This window comes from Falco naumanni, chromosome 6, assembly GCF_017639655.2.
Source record: "Falco naumanni isolate bFalNau1 chromosome 6, bFalNau1.pat, whole genome shotgun sequence".
Lineage (NCBI taxonomy): Eukaryota > Metazoa > Chordata > Aves > Falconiformes > Falconidae > Falco > Falco naumanni.
The window spans coordinates 23719326-23738675 of NC_054059.1; positions in this window are offsets into that span (position 1 = coordinate 23719326).

The following is a 19350-nucleotide window of genomic DNA, read 5'->3' on the forward strand; positions in this document are numbered from 1 at the left end:
TGGGCATTGGTCAGTGGGTGGTGAGCAATTGTATTGTGCATCACTTGGGTTTTTTCTTTTCCTTTGTGGTTTTTTTCCCTCTCATTCCCCCTCATTTTTATTACAATTATTGTTGTACTGGGTTTGCAAGGTTTTAGTAGCAGGGGAGCTACAGTGAGGGCTTCTGTGAGAAGCTGCCAGAAGCTTCCCCTGTGTCTGATGGAGCCAATGCCAGCTGGCTCACAGATGGACTCCACTGGCCAAGACTGAGCCTATCAGCAATGGCAGTAATGCCTATGTGATAACATATTTAAGAAGGGAAAAAACCCTGCACAAGAAATTGCAACTGGAAAGAGGAGTGAGAATATGTGAGCAAAACAACTCTGAAGACGTCAAGGTCAGCAAAGGAGGAGGAGAAGGTGCTCCAGATGCTGGAGCAGAGATTCCCCTGCAGCCCATGGTAAAGACCATGGTAAGGCAGGCTGTCCCCCTGCAGCCCAAGGAGGTCCACAGTGGAGCAGATATCCACTTGCAGCCTGTGAAGAACCCCACACCGGAGCAGGTGGATGTGCTCAAAGGAGGATTTGACCCCACGGGAAGCCCACACTGGAGCAGGCTCCTGCCAGGACCTGTCAACCGCTGGAGAGAGAAGCCCATGCTGGAACAGATTTGCTGGTAGGACTTGTAACACCATGGGGGACCCATGTTGGAACAGTTCATGAAGAACTGTAGCTTGTGGGACGGACTTACATTTGAGAAGTTCATGGAAGACTGTCTCCAGTGGGAGGGCCCCCACTCTGCTACAGGGGCAGAGTGTGAGGACTCTCCCTCTGAGGGGGAAGGAGCAGCAGAGACAGTGTGTGATGAACTGATCACAGCCTCATTCCCCATCCCCCTGCACCGCTTGGGGGGAGAAGGCAGAGAAATCAGGAGTGAAGTTGAGCCCAGGAAGAAGGGAGAGGTGGGGGGAAGGTGTTTTTAAGTTTTGGTTTTATTTCTTGTTATCCTACTGTGATTTGAATGCTGTTGTGGTTTAACCCCAGCTGGCAACTAAGCCCCACAGCTGCTTGCTTATCCCCCTGTGGCAATGTATTTGGAAGAATATCAAACTAGCCTATCAAAAGTCACTCTTGCTTTAGCAGCTTGACATGACTAAAGGCGTTGCCTGCTCAGCAAGGCCACAAGGTTATAAGGACACCGAGAACAAAGAAAACAGGTTCTTTGGCAGAGCAAGCAGAAAAACAGGAACCAAGTTGAGAGCTGATCACTGCAAGAATGTCAACAACTCTAAAAATGGGACTGAGTGCTTGTATGCTTTTAACCAATCAGTATCTGTATGATGGCATGTGCACAGTGTGTGAACAGTGTATGTAACCAATAGAGTTAAGATGTGATGCGTGGACAGATATGAAAACTGTATATAAGTTTGCAGTAAACTTAAGTAAAGGGTCTTCAACTATGATCATATTGATATGTCGTTGAGTCCATTATTTTGCTCCTGCATCCCCTAAAGTGGGATGGGGAGAGAATTGAAAGGGTAAAAGTGTGAAAACTCATGGGCTGAGATAAAGTTTAATAGGTAAAACAAAAGCTGTGTGTGTAAGCAAAGCAAAACAAGGAATTCATTCACTACTTCCCATCGGCAGACAGGTGTTCAGCCATCACCAGTAAAGCAGGGCTTCATCATGCGTAATGGTTACTTGGACAGAAAAACTCTGTAATGTTGAATGTTCTTCTCCTTCCTTCTTTTTCCCCCAGCTTATATACTCAGCATGACATTTGGTGGCATGGAATATCCCTTTGGCTAGTTCATGTCACCATTCCTGGCCATGTCCCCTTCTCATTTCCCGTGCCCCTCCAGCCTTCTCCTGGCAGGGCCTGAGAAACAGAAAAGTCCCTGACTTAGTATGAACATTCCCAGGCAACAACCAAACCTATCCATGTGCTACCAACATTGTTCTCATACCAAATCCAAAACACAGCACTGCACCAGCTACTAAGAAGAAAATAAACTCTATCCCAGCTGAAACCAGGACAAATGGTAATAAATGAAATTAAAGTTCCCCAAGTCAAGTCTGTTTTGCCTGTGACAGTAACTGTTGAGTGATCTCTCCCTCCCTTGACCTTTGAGCTTTTTGTTATATTTTTTCTCCCCTGTACAGCTGAGGATGGGAATGATAGAGTGGCTTTGGTGGGCTCCTGGTGTCCAGCCAGCGTAAAACCACCACAATCGTTACTGTTATTTTTATTATTATTACTTCATTTCCATTATTAAACTGTTATTGCAACCCACAGGTTTAACATTTTTCTATTTCTCTTTCCCATCCCACCAGGGAGGTTGTTGGGGAGTGAGTAAGCAGCTGCATGGTAATTTTAGATGCTGGCTGGGGTTAAACCAAGACATCATTTTAGTAACGTGGACAAACCAATACTTTTGGGTATCTTGTATTTTACATATTCTCAGGAAAAAAACAATGGAGAGATTGCTGAGATTTTTCATTCCTGGAAAAAAAAATAATCATCAGCTACTTTGTTTTAATATCTGAAGTGACAATCAAAAGCCAAAATACTGTAAATAAGAAGTCCAACTATACCTCATCTTTTATATTACCTTAGAGACACTATCCAACTTGCCCACACTGCAACCCATCTCTACTCCATTCTGTCATTTCAGTAATTATCACTGCATACAAATTTAATAATGCAGAAGAAGAGGCCTTTTCTCCAAGGAATTTTTATAAGGACACCATAGGTATCATATGGAAATTAGAAGGCTTTTTAGAAACTAGGCAGGATGTAGTGGTGGATTCCACCTCAGTGTAACGTGCTTAGCTGTGTCTTTCTGCTGTATCATGCGGTAGAGGAATACATACTGCAGTCAACTCTTTCTCCTTTCTTCCTCTTGTTAATTCATGTCTGCATGGGCAAATGAGATAGTATTCATAGAGCAAATGGCAATTTTCAATACAAATTCCCCTGACATGGATATAGACAGAAATGTTAACGACTGAACACCTCATTTTCTCCCTTTATTTTTCTGAAAAATTGTGTTATAGTAATGTTATGGGCAGGGCTGTAACTAGAGCTCATACAATTGTGCTTTTATCTGTTAGATGGTATTTGGGATAACTCAGCCCCTTACTGTGAAAAGGCCTATCACAGCATCTGTGCATCCTTAGAGTAGCATATGCTGTCAGTGACCTGCGCTAGAGAGCAAAAATAGCTCCAGTGAAACTCCTTTACACTAGTACTTACCCCCTTCTCCATTTTCAGAGCAAAGTGACCCATCTCTCCAATATGAATGATTCAGTCCTATCTTGCCATCTACCCTTTTGATGCTTGCCTTTGTGCCTCAGTGTTTTATGTTTTTCTAAGACATTTCTAAGTCAGAAAAGCTGCAATATGGGGTGAATATAGCAGGGCAAGAAGCAGGCTATATAGGGCTATGCTATCGTACTGTTCCCCTTGGGTTCACACAACCAGTGGTATAAGACAGCATTGCTCTACAGAAACATCAGCTATGAGTAAATGCAACAGGCCAGGGAGACTTTTCTACCCCTGGAGCCAGCTGTACCATGGCTCTGCTTGTGTCCATACAGCTGCCCAATAGGTTGGCTGAACTATGCCAAAGGCAGACTGGTTGGTATGGTCGCTTGTTCAACCATGTCCTCTGTGGCAAGAGATGGCTGTTGGCTTGGGCCAAAACAGAGCTCCAGATCTTGCTGAATGTCCAACAGCCCTAGACTCAGCAGCACGTCTAGGCCCTGTTTAGTTTGCTTGTGGGGCCATGGTGAATATGTCCTGCTATGAGTAAACACATCTGAATAATCACTTACTGCAGCATTAATCATCTGAATAAGAGAGCAGCCCCCAGTATTGATTTTTGGGGTCTTTTCATCTGCTTCAAACTGGGCTGTAAATGTTATGCTTATGTAATTCCAGCAAAATACCTAAGACATAGGAGTTCAGTATACTCATCCCTCAAAATGAATTCAGGAAAATCATCCAAGCAGGATTCTTACTTTTTCTGAAGAATAATACCATTGGTGTTAGGTATCACATTCTTTACTCTAAAATTCTGTACCAGAAGTATAGATGTACCTGGGCTGAGTTATAGGTAATACCTCCTTACAAGATATTTGTACTTCCAAAAATTAAAAATCAACATTTCTGTAAAAAATTCAGGTTCTATTCCAGATGATGACAGGCTTGCAGTAAGTGGAACTTCATAATCATCTCCTTATGCTGCCTGGGTAATACAGCTATTACCCTGATTTGATATGTGTCAAAATATCCCTGTAGTCTCTCTCATGCTGGTTAAAACACCTCAGATGACAAAGATGCCTTAGGTCTTCAACAGTGCAAGTGAAGAATATTAAGTGAGCATCACGTCAGCTTAATATATGCCATTTTTTATAAACTTACAATATGTCATCACAGTTAAAATCTAGTGCTGCTTAAACTCATTTAATGAAAATGGTAACAACAATAACTTGGATGTACATAAGGTTTTAAAATGTAAAAATGTTCAAAATATGTTACAGTCAATATTTTTAGGAGCCACTTTTCCCAAGATGAGTGTTAGACCATTGACTAGGGTTTTGCTTTTCACTTGCAACATTAGCACCAATTCCTTTAGGAAAGGAAAAGAACAATATTCACTGTGAATAGATTATATTGGTTTTGAATATCAGAGCAGGTCAAATTCAAGAATTTTCAAAACAAGTCAAGTCTGAGGTCAAAAACATATAAAATCCGTCATTAAATTTCAATGAGTGCGACAAAGAGCCAATGTTTTCATAAATTGAAACAATAGGCTTGGGTTTGTTTTTTTTTTCTTTTTCCTCATGGGATTTTTTTTTAAACTGGTTTTGGGGATTTCTGAAAACAAGAATAAACAGCACTTTTATTAGTGCATCTTGTCCTATACATGCAAAGTTATCTTTAGATATCTCTTCATTGTAGGCTTCAGAAGTGATTTAACTTTCCAGAACTCATTGAATATGATAGATTGAGACAATGATATTATGGCCTAACAGCTGGACTCTCTGCATGAAACAATTACTGCCAGTGAGGAAAGATGTGAGCAATTGGGTACAAGCCTAATGGAGACAGAAGGAAACATTTTCAACCCAGAGGTAATAATAAAGGGATATGATTTAATTATTTCTAAACTGAGTAAAGCCAATAAATCTTCTAAATCTAAACTAGACTTGATTAAAAATGAGCTACCAAGCAAAAAAAAATAAAATTAAATGTTGAGGTTTTGATTCAAAGTTTTTCCAGAGAGAAGATGCTTCATATTAAAATGAATGCCAAAAGCATTTGGAATTCATTTTCATTATCGTTCAAATCCATGCCATTCTTCCCCATTAAGAAGTGAAGTTTTATGTTCTCTCCTGGTGCAAAGAGAAAAATCTGTTTTGAATTTCTATCATCCCTTTTACCCCAGTAAAAAATATGGCCAAAATAATGAAAGACTCAGAAAATCTCAATGTACTATTTAATCATGTTGTCAGAATTTTTGCACATACATCCTCATGACCAATTTTTCACACTCTTGTAGAGTGGATTAGGACAGCTAATCCTATAAAAAACTTAATCCTTTCTTGATACCAAGAACAAAATATTCCCAGGAATTTAAATAATGAGGTGCAGGGCCTTATTGCCGATTCAGGCTGCTTTTTAAGATGATGCGTTACATGAATTATGAAAGACAATATTCCAACAAAAATATTCCAAACCAATAATATTATTAATAATAATAATTCTCTCCTTTACATCATTAATATTCAAAAATTCATGTAGTGATAACATTAGAAAGGTAGTGGAATTGGTAGCGGACTAGAAAATTTTGAGATCAAAAAGAAAGTTATTGAAAGAGTTGTCCTGCATAGTTTCTTTGATATTGTATAAAACTGATTTGCTGCAAAATTTTTGATGCAAGGATCAATTCCTCTTGTGAGATGGAAGTTACAGTAGCGTTTGTATGTTTTTACTGTTTGGTGATAAAAAGGGAGAAGTTAAAAACCCAGGAAAATTAGAAAGAGATTTATAATAATCAACCTTATAACATAACTATTGATAATAAAATGAAAGTGACCTTTGGATTTGCAATCGACAAGCAAAATGCTTTTTGCCTCTTGGATGAGTAGTGGGCCTTAGAAGCCAGAAAACATTTTGTGGTTCTTCAGACATCAGACTTTAAGCAGCACCAGCACACTGCATTTCCTAGATTGTGTAACACTGATCTGTTCAGTAAGGTATTTGTCTAGAAAAACTGTAGAGTTTTTCTAAGGCAGATGAAACTATCACTTGATGCAAACAAATTTTACTAAAAAAGATTTAACTAAAGTTAAAAGAGGAATGAAAACCTTTAAAATTATTATACCTTTCTGGACAGATGTAATAAAAATGAAGTCAAAGAAATTTCAGTCCAGATTACTTTCCTCACAGGAGTTTAATTTTCTGGGAAATGCCACTCCTAGTCTTTGGAATGGAACTGTTCTATCTGCTAGAAGTCTTTTTAACTATGGCATTTTTAACCTACTAAAAGCCAGCTAAATTCTTTTCTCTTTATCTGAGTGATGAGATGAAATACAGCCTGAGCAGGCCTTTGGATCACACCAACTGGGAGGGAGCGGTCACTACGCTGTAGGGCAGGGCTGCCCTTTGGAGGGACCTCTCAGCAAGCTGCAGGAGTGGGCCAGCAGGAATAACATGAAGTTCACCAAAGGCAATCACAAAGTCTTGCATCTGGGAAGAAATGAGCCCAAGCTACCAATACAGCCTGGGGTCTGCCTACCCAAGAAGCAGCACTGCTGAGGAGACCCTAGGGCTTCTAGTGGACAGTAAGCTCCACTGGAGCCGCCAGTGAGCCCTGGCACCAGGGATGGCCAACAGCATCCTGGGATGCATTATGAGACTGTAAAGCTAAAGAAAGTGATGAGATCACACCATTTTTAGGCCCTCAGTAGAAACATTTACAAACTGGCAAGATACCAGTAAAGGGTGGCTAAGGTACTAACATATAGTGTGTACGAATAGAGGCTGGGTGAGCTGGGTTTGTTCTGCAGAAGAGAAGACTAAGGGTGGATCTGTCTCATGTTTCACTACCTAAAGGTAGGTTCTACAGCAGGTGGGGCCAGACTCCTCCCAGAGGTGCAGAGTGAAACGACAAGGTACTGGTCACAAGTTGCAGCAAGTGAAATTGCAGCTGGGTATAAGGAAGGGATTCTCCATGAAAGTGGTGAAGCCCTGGAGCAGAGAGGCTGTGGTGTGTCTATCCCTGAATTCTGTCAAAAGTTGGTTTACATAAGTAGCTCAGTAGCACCTCTTCTTAAATCTTTCTTCCTGATCCAAAGGGATAAGGACTTCTGAAACACAAACAAAAAACCCACACCACTTTGTAGAAGGAATGGAAGAACTTTGTACCTGTCTTTTTTTGCTTTTGTGTGTACCTCTGCTCGGTAGTCCATTCAGTCTTACTTAGTTCAATACAACCAACAGACATTCATGGAGCTGGTAAAAATTACCATTTCCCTGCCACAAAACTCACAGAAGCTTGCAGTATCAGAATTAGTGCTATTAATGCATTTTAAAAGATGCAGAAAAAGAGGAAACTCTGAAAAAAATTAAATGATAATATGCCAAAAAAAATTCTGAAATGCACATTATAGAAAAACCCTGCTCAGCTGCCAGAAGTTCCTGGCTTTATCTGGACATATGGTAACTAATCAACTGTCAAGGAAAGCAGGGATGGAAAAAACAGAAAAGTACTGACAGTTCTGTACATACTAAGTAATGCTAAGTACTGAAATTCAAAACAGATTATCTTATAATTTTTAGGGTTTTCTTTTAGTATACAATATGTTTCCTTCTTTGCAATGTTTCATACACTTAGTTTTTATGCTCTAGATAGAAGAAAAAAAAAAATTGGTCCCTGAAAAAAAAAAAAAAAGAAGTGCCTTTAAATAGAAAATCAGGAGCCAAATATACATAACATAGAGCATTAGGCACTTTTATAAACAAAGCGATAGGGGTTAAATTTGGTATTGGTATTTGGTATAAGAGAGTCTATTTTGAAGCCAGTATAGAATCATGGCTATCATGAATAGTGTTTGCAAGCTGGAGATGCAAAGATAAAGCTATTGCTTCTTTGTTTACAGCATTTCACACATTTTTGTATAAACTGCAATATGAGTAACAATTTTTTTTGGACGACTATGAGAGGTATTTAAAAGAATAATCAAATTTTCTTGAAGTGAGGAAAGATGTTGTGGGTGTTTGCATGGCTACCACTGGTGAGTGGCCTGGACAGCAGTTCGTGCAAAGATTAGACTGTGGGGATCAAACCATGTGTGGATTGAATCAGAGAACTGTCTGGAGGGTGTTTGACCCAGGCTGGCCTTCTAAAGTGGAAGATGACCAGTAGAAGGATTAAAGGGTAACCAGGGAACTTCAAAGAGATTGAAACAAAGGTGTCAGCTGGAAAAGAACTAGAAAAGAAGCACAGAAAATTGTAACAGGAGGAGAGACCTTGGAGTGGAAAGAGCAGCAGCCAAAGCCTTGTGTGGCACTGCCAGGGGTTGCCCCGTGTGTTGCCACCTTCCCATAGGGCCACCGCAAGCCACCTGTGCAGAGCTGGGAGAGCGGGCATGGGGAGCACATACAGGGACCCATGCCTTACTGTGCCTGTGCGAGGAATTTTATACCAGCATGAGACCCAGAGGGCTGGGGGGAGCTGCAAGGGCACGGGCAGACCAGGAGCACCCACATATCCAGCAGGGGATGAAAATGTATAGTGTGTACATGGGAGGACCCAGGAGAGGAGGAGCATGTGCAACCCTGCATGGGCACAGGGAGTGCACGCATTTGCATGTCACTCTGTGTGTGGGTGTGATTAGAAGAAGGGAGATTAGTTACAAGAAATTTAAGATTATAATTTTTTAATGTTTATTAATATTTTTTGTGTATCATGATTTATTTGTCATATTTCTGGTATTAATCCTGAAGGTATGGTTCACTCATCAGCAATTAGTTATGTATCACTGTTTTATAAATAAATTTCTTAGACTCTGATTTATTTTAATGGGCATTGACTAAGCAACTCTTCTTTGTGAAAGATACTAGCCAATTTCTCTGTATTTTCATATACTGAGCCACCTTTATGAACATAGCTGGAGAAGTCAGAGCATTTCAGTGCGGCAGTCTTACTTTGATTTTTTTCTTCTAAAAATATGATTTTTCTTTTCTGAGATACAAAGCCTGGACAAATAGAAGTAGGTCAGCTAATGCAAACTGTGTAGAGGTAAGAGAAAGTATGGCAGATAATGCAGTAAACTAGGAAATTTCAAGTATTTTTGATTGAGATTGAGAGCTCAGTAATGTAACAACTGGATTAAAACTATATGAGGAACTGTCTTAAATGCTCAGAAACTATAAAAGGATGCTATGCTATTTTTTTGAAATTAAACCTCTGAGCATAATCAGAAATTTACCGACAGAGTGCATACAACTTAGCCAACTACTGGAATCCCACAGAAAGTATCAAAAAGGGCTAGATGACACCAACATCCATCCTCCATCACCATCATTACAGAATTCAGTATGGTGAGGATAAAGACTTACAGAATCTGAATCTAATTTATTGTTTTGCACATGCAGGTGTATTAATAAAAATATCTGCAAAACAACTTTTTTTTTTTTTTAACCTGGAGCCTTGAAGAACTGATAATCAAGACAATCACAGTGAAGAACTTCTACTTAATTCTATTTTCTGAGAGATTCCATTCTCTAAATTTGGTACAAAGTATTTTCAGTGACATAGAATAAGCAAATAAAATTGTGTAGGTTAGCTGAGAATTAGTTCACTGATTCATACAACAGAAATCAACTTTTTACGTTATTTTTTTTAAATTTCTCTTACCAGAATGGAAAGATTTCTGAAATTCAATAATAATTTTGTTTCCAGAAAATTTGTCAAAAAAATGAAGGGAAAACACACATTCCAGTAAAAACAAACAAACAAACAAACAAAACAACCACAAAAAACCCCAAACCACAACCAAAAAACTAAAGAATGCTTATGCTTTTTATAATAACCTCCTACTTCCCTAACAAAAAAAAAATTAAAAATACATAAAAATCGGAAAACACAATTTGTTCTATTTTTTTGTTCTCTTCTACCTGTAACAAAGTGATTTACTGAAAAAATCACTTAAAAGATGCCAAAACTGATATTACTTTGATCTACAGCCTTCATTTTGAAGTGTTACATTTTGATGCTCTCTTCTCTGAGCTTTACCTAGGCTCAGTAACACAGCCATATCAGCTAATTTTGACACATTTTCAGTTCTGTCTGTCTTGACCAGTTCTGAAATGAAATGATAAAGAGGATCACATAGAACCTTTCTATTCTTCCCTTTTGTGACAGTAACAACAGGTATTACACCTCATCCAGTATCTGTGATAATCTATTATTGTGTAAAATAACCCCAAACATCTTAAGGAATGATCATTTTGTTAAAATTGATCAGTGCATCTATAATAAACTTGTATTTATCTAATGCTTGGTAATTAAGTACTTATTTACCTATTCAAAAGAAACGTGGAGAATTGAAACCCATCACAAAATAGCTAAAAGGAAATATTAAATTGATATAGTATGCCAAAATACATCCATTTATGTGATATATGATTATTTAATGCAGACTGTTCAGGTTTGTTGCTCCAAAAGAAAAACTCAAAACTTGTAACAATGAAGAGGTCATATTTTACTTAGATGTAATACCTCTGATTGTTTCTTTGTTTGTTTTATTATATGAGATAAAACCAGCATATAAGCATCATATTTGGTAGCATATCAAGTTAACACTTCTAGTTAGTTCTTTCTGTCCATTAATAACATACATGGTTTGATCTATCTTAAGATGCTTATGTAGTTAATCACTGCTCAAAAGGTATTTTGCTATACTGCATTGCTCTGCAAAATGTAGAACTGATAGGGAATATTTCACCTGGTAGTTTTTCCTGGCAGAAAGCTGTGTTTGCCAGACTAATGTGCTTCGTACTAATTTTTTAAGGCCTAAAGAACTGAGACTTGTCAGACTTATTGTGTAGGCTTTTCTTGGACTCCCTGGAATTTTATTTTAGTTTGTTTATTGGTTCTAGTGGTTTTATAATTAAAATTTTATTTTATGTTATTACCTAATTTGTTTTACTTTTGCATAGTTTTATTTATAACTGAGGTGTGTAACCATTTCATAATTTTAAAAATTAATACTAGTAGAAAGTAGCTTTCTTGTGTGGAATGAAATATTTGTGTAGTATCCTGATGTAGAGTAGAGGATAGAGATGGGATGAGAGCAAGGTGTTGGAAACAGGAACACAGGCACAGGATGCAGTATGGGGTAGACATGTCATGGGATGATAACAGTTGGGCACAGAAGGATCCTGTGTCCCCAAGCCTATGAACAGCTCACCAGTGGTCAGCAGCAGAAATGCTAGTTTAGAGAGTTGAGGAACATCAGCTATAAGGATATAAGAGAACAGAGTATGTATAAAGAATAAGTCATACCCCATGTATAGTAAATTGAGATTTTATGTGTCGTTTTAGATCAGTGCAGAATGAAGAAGGTATAAAAAATGTCAGGAAGTATACAAAAGTATGCAGGTGGACCCCAGAGTGTGGAGAAGACTATCTGTATCAAAGTCATAGGCCTCTTGGCAAAGTATGGGGGATGCTGTAAAGCCCCCAGCCATCCTGGTCTGAAACCAACAACTGTGGCATGTGAGGTGGCATAACACAAGAGTAAGGTTCAGATACTACAAAGCCTGAGTATAACAAAGTTAATTGCATTGTTATTAATGAGACTTTTCCTATAGAGGAATTCTCTTTGTTATTTCTTTTTTTTATTTCCCTTTCTGTTAAATCAGGTCAGGACTACTAACGAGTCTTCATTTTGACTGTGAAGTTTTCATCTACATATCAATAGATTTCCAACTTTGCATATAACATCTGTTTTCTTTTACCTTTAGCAGGATTTTGAACGATAACAAAGGAACAAATGAACTCCACAGTCTTGTCCTTCAGGATTTAATGGATCCAGTCACAAACACGGTGATCACCAGGAAAAACCCTTTGCGGCTCCACAGGTCAGATTTGAAGTGGAGGAGTTTTCTAGCTAAACAAAAGTTTCATGCTATCATTTAAAAAATAACGTGTAACTGAAGCTTTGTAGCAGATTTGAAACGTAAATATTCAAAATATATTCCTTCAATAAAAAGCTATGTCCATATTGCCTCCAAAACCTCCACAAAACTAACCTGAGACAAGCCAAGACTGTCTGGTCAGAGCTCATTAATTCTGTATTTTTGGGGACACAGCAGCAATATATGTCTATTTGTATTTATCCTTATTTAACTGAAGTAGTAAATTCTTACATTTGAAATAATTCACAATGACAAAGATGCAGGCCAAGATTCTGCTTATATACTTGCACGTGTCAATCAGATACAGGTCTATTTAAATAAATGAAGTTACACCCATGCAAAGTCACTGTAATTGCAAGGAGGTAACATTTCCAGAGTTATGATGGTAGAAAGATGTTATGTGAAAATGACACAATTAATTTTCTCCTCTTTTCCCTGGCGTAGCTTAGGAAAAGGTGGTGACAGCTCAGTGGTGGAAAAAGATGTCATGAGGGACAAGGGGAGGGAGGAGGAATGGCTGAACAACTGTCAGCTGGCAACTGCTGTCAGCCAGCAAAGGTTTGCACTGTAAATGGGCAAAGTCAGGGGAGCAGGAGTTGAAAGCCACACAGGAAAGAAAGAAGTAAAGCACGTTGTTTGAGTAACTTAATTAGGAGGGGAGAAGTTGTTTCAGGATTTTTATGACAGAGGCCTGGCAAGCAGGGAGCCTCTTGGCCAAAAGGGACAGCTGGCTGAATCCAAACATTGGTACTAGCAGAGGTACTCAGACAAATACCATTTTTCCTAGTGGTACACAGGCTGTTCTAAAGTATTTTAAAAGTACTGTTTGAAAAAAAATCCAGCCCAGTTTCCTGGAGAGGTGGTGTCATGGTTCCTTCTAGCGTGTCCCAGTGGCTATGGAAACCAAGGCCAGGCTGGCAGTGGTGTAGGTCCCAGGGTCTGAGGAAAGGCTACATCTCTGCTATCACTTTGTATTTTAAACACAGAACTTTGAGGGGTTTTTGGGAAACACAGGGCCACATCCACATCCTGGACAAAGCTACCATATTTTTGTGAGAGTAAGATGATGGTCTCTCTATGCAGAGGGACCACTTTACAATGAGGCAGCTAATGGTCAATAAACTGTCCCTAAAAGTCAGAAGAGTTGGGATTTATCCCTGAAGTGCCACAAAGGTAAAAAGTGGGCTCAATCCTCTAATCAGTTTTCATGCCAGTGTTTGCCTACAGAAGTTAACAAATTTAAGAGTAGGAAAACCAGGGTGGGGTCATTGACAGGGTAAAAGCTCGTTCCAGTGACCGGCGTCTCCATACAGCCTAAGCAGAAACTGAAGTGGTCAAGACTTTTGACTGCAACTTTTTATCTTGAACAACTATTTCAAGGAAAAAAATAATGCAGGCAATTGATTCCAAAATGTATCAATTAATTAAACTGTGATAACATATAAGGTAGATGAGACTGCTTTTGCAATGACCAATGACTTATTTTTGAACTTTGAATAACTCTGATAATGTAATGGAAATACAGAGAATATATTAATTTATAAAAGTGTAAGCTTTGAAAAGGTAAATGTTTTTGTTGTTTTAAGAGTTTTTCCAGTGACCAAAAGGAACTTTGACCTTTTTAACTTTTCTGCACTTGAAAAATGAAAACCATTGAAATAAGTTGTTTCACTTTTTTAAAACAGGTGGATGAACAGAAACAGAAAGTGACAATTACTTCTATTAAAATGAGACAAGTTTCTTTGCACAAAAAGCCCTAATTTAGATAAATGATTGCATAAATCAAAATTAAAGTTCCTTTGAAAACTTGTTTTTGTTGAAAGCTGCTTTGATGAAGTATTTAAAATCATTTAATTCAGAGTAAATTATAGTATTTATGCTCACTACCAGGCCATACCAATTACTGTTGCGTTATACAGTTTATGCCTGCTTGCTTTGAGTACAAACCTAACACAAAGAGAAAACACCTGACAGAACGTAACCCATTACATTCTTCTGAGTAGTTCAATAACTGAGCATTATTTTGGTGAATATGTACCTCAGAGATCCTTTTTCACACTTCTCTTTGCCCTCCCTTCCAACTTTTATTTAAGTTCTTATTTCAGCTTGCTTAGTTTGCTTAAAATACAAAACATTAGAGGAAGCCACACTGTACTGGTTTGCATAGAATGCTCTAAGACTTATATGTGTTTATTAATGGTATCTGAATGTTTATTGTAGTACAATTCCTACAGGAGCAAGGTGCACAGAAGTTGAAAACCAACATACTTTATCTGCTCCCAGGCAAGTAAAAAAGAAAGTAAGCTCTTACTTATTGCAGCGCATGTAGAAGCAGGTATATTGTAGGCATACCTATTTTTTTCGTTTTACTGTTGAAATTGTTATACATAGTGTCCCTGACTACAGAACAGAACCTGTAAGCGTTTCAAGGAATACTTTTAACTGCAAAAAAAATTTGAAATAAAATTCTATATTTCTTACAAAATGTATATTTTTGCAAAAAAAAAATGTAATTGCCTAACTTGAATAAATACCATAATCTTCCAAATACAACTACTTATGGGCTGAAACAGTTTACATGTTGTAAGCTAACACTGTATGTAGTGGTATTGCACAGCTGTGACATAGGCAATATATTTCCAGAGAAGTGTGTGTAATGCTATTTTTTATTTAACAAATGAAACTTCAGGAATAGATCTAGATTTATGCATTTATGCAAATTCAGGTTTTGAAATCCAAAATTTTCAGCCTAAATAAGCCTAAATAAGATCTAGAAGCCAGTGTGTGGGTCCTGGTCTGGTAAGCACACATTCTGTGTATCCATGTCACATTGCAGAACTGGATTCCTCATACAATGCTAGGGTGACAGAGGTAACTGTCACTAAGGAAACAGTGAAGATGCTGTAGTCCTTGCTGAGGAACAAGGATCTGTGTTGCATCTGTCTTCCATCCTCTTGAAAAGCATGCACTGACTCAAGACTGGATTCCACAGTCTGCTATTCAGAGAGCCATTCTTTGGAACTAAAGAGAAAATATACTTCTCTTTCAAAACAGTCTGGTGGTGACACAGGAATAATGCAAGAAGCCAGGAAGAAAATCCCAGGAAATCTATGTGTACCCTACTTTAAATTATTCTTCTTGTTTTTATTTGTAGCTTCCTACTTCAAAACAAGGAATATTTAGACTTATATGTGTAAATACATCCATTATGCATAGAGGGAAATGCAGATTTCTACAGATCTTTTCTACAGGTCTTGCGGTTCAGTAACAGGTACTGAATGACCTGGATAAGGACTGATGGGTTCCTATTCTCTGTACAACAACTGCTAAAGAGAAAAATTTCTCAGCAATCAGAAATGCTCAGCTTGTGCAGCATAGGAGAAATTTTTAACTGGATGGGAGGTTATATTTTCATATCTATAGGAGGAGATAATTTTCAACAAACTTGGTTAAGACTGAAGAAAGTGTTCTGCCTTCATAAATGAAACCACAAACTGGCACTGCTTCCTTGCAGAAATGTGGCTGGTCAAGAGCACGCTGACCTCTAAGCTTTCTGGTCTGCCCTCTCTCTTCTCAGTCAGGATTTTAAGTGTAGTTGCTTTTAAGTGTAGATGTAGCCCTGACCTACCTGCCCTGCTGCTCTCTGAGTGGTATCATACGAAACAATTTTCTTGCACCACTAGACTGCCATTCACCATCAGTGATCCACATGTCTGAAATACACTTAGATTTAACCCAGATAGACAGATGTTAGTAGGTAAAGAATAAGGGTTCAGGACAATTTATTTGAAAGTGGATATATTTAAATCCTGTGTCTACATCAAGTCAGGTTTTGATCTCATGGCTGGACTGCCATGGTTAGTTCTGGTGGACACTGTAAAACGTCTGCTGAAAAGTAAAAGAGCTACAGTATGAGTAAAAGTCTGAGAAATTTTTATTTTCTGTGATTTTTTTGTAGATAAAAAAGGCTAGTAAAATGTATAAAAAACCACACTTATTTTTTTCAATAATGTAGTAAAGAAAAAGAGTGTTATGGAACTGTATCTAACATCAGAGCCTTAGAAATCTTCTCATATGAAAAGAATTAGTAGGAAAGAGCAATCAGTTTGACTTGTACTGTATAAGACGCAAAAGAAGGGTCTGGTTTTGTTATGAAAGACTCCTCATTTTAATTATTGAATCTAACTAATATGCATATTCCTTAACAGGAAAAAGACTAATTGCCTTTATAATGGCTCTTCTAAGATGAAGGAAAAAAATCATAAACATTCTGCAAAACTGTTTTCATACCAAGTATTTTATTTCGTCTGGGGAACTTATTAAACAAGACTACCACATTGTCAAATACACTGTATGTAGTCTTTAGTTATATCAACAAAAATGGGACGAAATTCAGTATAAACTCAAAGAAGTATAATTAGGAATTACCAAATTTCAGTAATCCACATGATCTCTATCCTTTTTGCATAAAGGAATAGTAAAATTAGCTTCCATTCCATCAAGCCAAAAATGATTATCAAAGAACTGAATACAAATTTTAGCTTGCGTGTTGTTTAATTGATCCATTACTGAAAGTAGTGGAAACTGCTTGATAATTCTAATTTGTCTATATAGGGTTATGTAACAAATATTAAGGAGGGTGCAAAGTACACCTATAAACCACTTCTGCTTAAGACAAAAGTTTACTGTAAAAGACCACGACTGTAAGTTACCATGATGGAGTTAAGTCAGATATCAGGAAGACAATAGGTCCTGGTTAACCTTTAACAAGCATCACTGAGGAAGCTGCCTGTCTAACTTGCTGTGTAATCCTAGAATGCTTTGGGTTGGAAGGGACCTTTAAAGGTCATCCAACCCCCCTGCAATGGGCAGAGACACCTTCCACTAGACCAGGTTGCTAAAGCCCCATCCAACCTGGCCTTAAACACTTCCAGGGATGGGGCATCCACAGCTTCTCTTGGAAACCTGTTCCAGTGTCTCACTGCCCTCACAGTAAAAGATTTCTTTCTAATATGCAATCTAAATCTACTCTCTTTCAGTTTAAAACCATTCCCCCTTGTCCTATCAATACAGGTCCTACTAAAATGTCTTTAAGTATTGAAAGATTTTAAGATCTCGCTGGAATCTTCTATTTGCCATGCTGAATAACCCCAACTCTCAGCCTGTCTTCTTAGGATATGAAGTAATCATAACTGTAAGTGGTTAAAGGGCCCAGCTGCTTGTAATTAGTGCTCTAAATCTGCTTCTGAGGACCTGATTAGTGAACATATTGCTTTACTCAAGACCTTAACCAAATCCTATGGATATTCTTGCCATATGGAGACAGTTAATCTATTAGAAAGGGCAGAGAATGATCAGAGCAAGAAAAGAAAGTATATTACAGGGCAACTAGCAAGCTTCATTTCAAAATAGCCATGCCAATACATAGCCATTGTAATATAAGTTGTGTCAGAACATGTGGATAACTGGCTAGCTGAAAAAGTTCATAGACATAGTCCAGCTGGCTGGACAAAAATGCACATCGCTCTCAGCTTATCTGAAGTAAAGCAAAATACACCGTCTTTGGCTGTTTTTGTTACACAATAACAGGAAGATTTTGGTGGGAAAAGAATGTTGCAGGTGGGAACAGAAAACTACAGAAGAGAAACTAGGGGCGGGCTTGGTATTTAGGCAACTAACCAATAATGAGCTTAACTTTTGTAATATGTATGAGCTAATTATAACAAGGTATAAAAGATGACTGTAAGGCACAATAAACGAAGTCTGCTGATCACTCATGTTGAGTGACTGTGTCTTCCCTCTGTCGCGACAAGAACAGTGTTTGTGGAAGAGACAGGGAATAGCTACCTTATTGAACCTTCAGGACAATGTTGTTCATTTTATGAAAGGCATTATAATTTTCAGCAGCCTTTAATATAAGGGAGTTTTATCTGATAAACGGAAAGATTCCTCTGATCCTGCTCCTTGTGTATTTACAGTCTTAAATTTTAACATTATGAACTTGAATGATTCACACTTTAAATGATCACGTGGAAGCAAAGAGTTCCCATGTCCTATGTACCAATACTCAAAGGAGTAACAATTGGCATAAAACAAATCTAATCCAACAACTTTTTAAATTGTAAAGACTAAGAACTAAGCTTTCAAATTTAAATATGAACGTAAATGTGTTGATAAAAGATTTCCTGAGAGCTTTGGTCTTTTGTCATGGCTGGGCACTTAATGTTGGATATTCAATGCTGGTGTTGCATGACAAAGCAAATTCATTGCTAACACAATTAAAGTAAGGGTTTGAGTCCACTGCCTTCCCATTCCAATCATCGAGTTTTCTTTCCATTATGTATGGTTTTATTTTACGAATAAATTTTAGTCATTTTTTATTATTTTGACACTGTAAAATATATATAAGAAATATAGTATATTTTCAATCTTTAAAACCAAGCATTTATTATATATTTTTTTAGCATTTATTCTTACTAGTTTAGGATATTCTAAGCATGCAGGAGATAAGAATAAGGAGAATTTAGATGCATGATCTTAACTGTTTGTACTTTTCTTGGCTTGAGTGAAAGCAAAGCATCAGTTTCCATCGTTCAGTTTCCTTGGTGTCAATGTGATAGATAATAACTTTATAGTCAGTATTTTAAAACAGTGACTAGTGATTTTGATGGCACTACTCACTTGTGCAGGTAAAACAGCACAAGAAAGCCTGGCTTCAAAGAAATGTGTTCTGAGTTTTCTGAAGGTTTCCATAAGGTATCTCAAACTATAAACTTACAAGTAAAGAAAACGGAATCATCAGACAATTCTTAAAGTCTTTGTGTAAATGGGTGCATTTTTTTTTATAACTGCCAAAATTAGTTTGGAGCCTAACTCAACTCATTATATCAGAAATCTCTAACTCGGTTTGAACTCTGCAACTTTTCCTTCTATCTGTAATACTGTATTCTCTGTCACTGTTAGTGCAGCCCAGGTTATAAATCTTTGTCTCTACATATACAGAATTCCTTTATTTTCCATGTCTGCCAATAGTAATACAAGTTTATCTTCTTGAGTGTTTTTGTTTTGGTTTGGCTTATTTTTTTTTAAGTTTTCTTTTCTAATGTTTTGCCCACTAATAAATACTGTCTTATTATGCAGATTTCAGATACTATGTAT